Source organism: Theobroma cacao, chromosome 1, assembly GCF_053813885.1.
Source record: "Theobroma cacao isolate CCN51 chromosome 1, ASM5381388v1, whole genome shotgun sequence".
Taxonomy (NCBI): Eukaryota; Viridiplantae; Streptophyta; class Magnoliopsida; order Malvales; family Malvaceae; genus Theobroma; species Theobroma cacao.
The window spans coordinates 14,482,647-14,485,449 of NC_142639.1; positions in this window are offsets into that span (position 1 = coordinate 14,482,647).

The following is a 2,803-nucleotide window of genomic DNA, read 5'->3' on the forward strand; positions in this document are numbered from 1 at the left end:
TTTTATGAAATGAGAACGAGATTAAAACGGGATTTTTGATGTTTTAGGAATAAATGTGACAAATAAAAATATATTGTATTGATTATGAAATTGAGTAATTGGAGGCTACAAATTGACTTGAAAAATATATATTTTCCTAGGAATGGCTTATGAGAAATGAGTATATGTGGCTATATTTTGTGAATGCATTGGGAAATTTATGTAAGTTGTTTTACTATGCAGGCTGGATAAATAAATAAAAGGCACGTTATACTGTCGAAATTTTATTAAAATTGGTGGGTTAGTCACTGCAGTGACGGGTTTTCGTGGACTGCCTATTAGAGGGGTACGGTAAACCCAGTTATATAGTTACTCTGGTTGTAGAGGCGAGGAGGGTAACTCCTGGGGTAGTATTAGAGCTCACTTCACGTCGAACCCCCACGTGAATGTGTAACTCGGCCAACGCCAAAGAACGGCTGGTTTTTAAAAAAAAAAATGTGTTTCACGTGTGAATATTTTAACACCCTTGGCGGACTCGGTTAGATACCTCGGCCAAGGTATCCCCGAGGATTAGTTTTGGCTTGAGCCTTGTTTTAATAAAAGACATAAGCCTTAACAACTGTTTTGGTAAATTACAAATATTTTATGGTTTAAGAAATAAATTGGAAACATTATGAAATGGGTTGAAATTTGTTGTTTAAACTTGCCTCCATTTTACTCGCCTTTAGATATTTATGATAATGTCTGTTTACTCATTGGGATTGTAAAATCTCACCCAACTCCTTTCCACCCATTTCAGGTTCAGTATAGACTGTAGATAGCTGATCTCATCGAGGACTACCATTGGATCTGCATTTTCCAAACTGTAGGTTCACAGTCCTCTTTACTTTTGTTTATTCGGGGGCCCTCTTGTTATTGTAAATTAAATTAAATATTTTGGCTTACTGTATTTCAGTATGTACAAATTTATTTAGCTTTTACGCTATAAAAATTATTCACGTATAACTCTATAAATATTGTTTTATAAGAAAATAGAATATTTTCCTTAATATTTCTTTTATTTTCTTATTATATTCAAATAACCGTAATTTCATTTTAAATGAAGATTTTAGACTTTTAAACTCATTTTGAATATGAATTATGTGTTTTGTACTTGTATATTACGTTTTAGCCAGTTTCGAAATTTTTTTTAAAAAAATGACCAAAATACCCCTGTGTGGCGAAAATTTTATTTTGATTGTTTTTGATCTAAAATAATATATATTCTCTACAAACTCGATATTTAACAATGATTGCTCACAGGAAAGGAAAGAAACTGATATGTAAGCCTTGCAGGGTTCCGGTTGGCATTCCGGATAATGAGTGTCAATCGGGACGTCGCGGCGATTGTCATGGGCCTGAGGGAGGTTCCGGGTCGTGACAGACTTAGCTTTATTAAGATTTTAAATCCATGGGTTTAAACTAACTTTCTCTTACTACAAATTTCAGTAACTTTATCACTTTGAGCTGAGGATCTTTGGGATTTTTTGTCTTCCTAAGGACTTACTAAAGGAAGGATTCTCTTACTTGAGTAATATATGCTATGGGTTTGAAGTGTTATGCTTATTGGTATTGAGATGAAGAAAAGGTAGTTTACTTGACTAGTTTTGAATTTATGGATTTAAAAGAAAATTAGAGAATTTATGGATAGATTTATTTATAATAAGTTGTAAGAATTTGAGGATTGTAGATTGAGCTAAAGCTTGGCTAATTGAGGGCTAGAAGAAAGACGTCTCTTCTCAAATTGAGTAGATACACCGTTTTAAATATTTTATATGTAAAGTTAAGCATATTTTATTAAATGGTTTGAGCTTTAATATTAAAAGAGACCACAAAACTTTTGAGCTTTAGAGTTCAATGAAAATTTGGAGACATAAATAGCATTTTTCAAAACTGGAAAAAACATGGATTCAAGATTTGAAAGGTGAAAAATATCACCTTTGTTGATAAAACTAAAAAGTCCAAGCTTCAATCTTCCAAAATGATGATCTTTGGTAAAAATGGTCTAAGTGTGGTTATAAGCTTAGAGAAAATTGAGCAAAAATAGTTGGGAATGAAAAACGCTTGGGAAATGTGTCATATTTTTAGTATAGTGTATGAGAATACTTTTCTATCATTGTTATTTTTCCAAAAACGACAAAATGTATCGATACTTTTAGTCCTAGGAAAAATTGTTTCCATACTTTTGAGGATGCATCGATACTTACTCATCAGGATTCCTTTTAAAAGCTTTATATTTCACGACCCGGAACTCCCATCGAGCCCATGACAACCGTTGCGACTTCCCGATAGGCACTCATTACCCCGAATGCCGATCGAAACCCCGCAAGGCTTAGCATCAGCTTCTGCATCTCCCCAGTGAGCGACAGTTATTAAATCTCCCATTTCAAAAAAAAATCATAAGTCATTTCCAAATCAAAACAATAAAATATTACTTTCTAGCTCACAGGGGCATTTTCGTCATTTTTCTTCAAAAATATCGAAACTCGCCAAAAATATGGTGTAAAAGCTAAATATATTCATACATATTTTAAATCAAATAACTGAAGAATAAAATTACTTTTACAGTGACAAGTGGGCCCCCAACTGACTAAGAAAATGTAGGGTCACGAACCCTTACTTTCTAGAATGCAACTCCGAAATTTACTTCTCGATGCAATTGACAGTCTACTGCCTATTCTGAGCCTGAAAAATGTATAGGAAGAAGGGATGAGATTATAAAATCCCAGTGAGTAGACAGACATCATCAAAATAATCTAAAGCCGAGTAATAGGAGACAATTAAA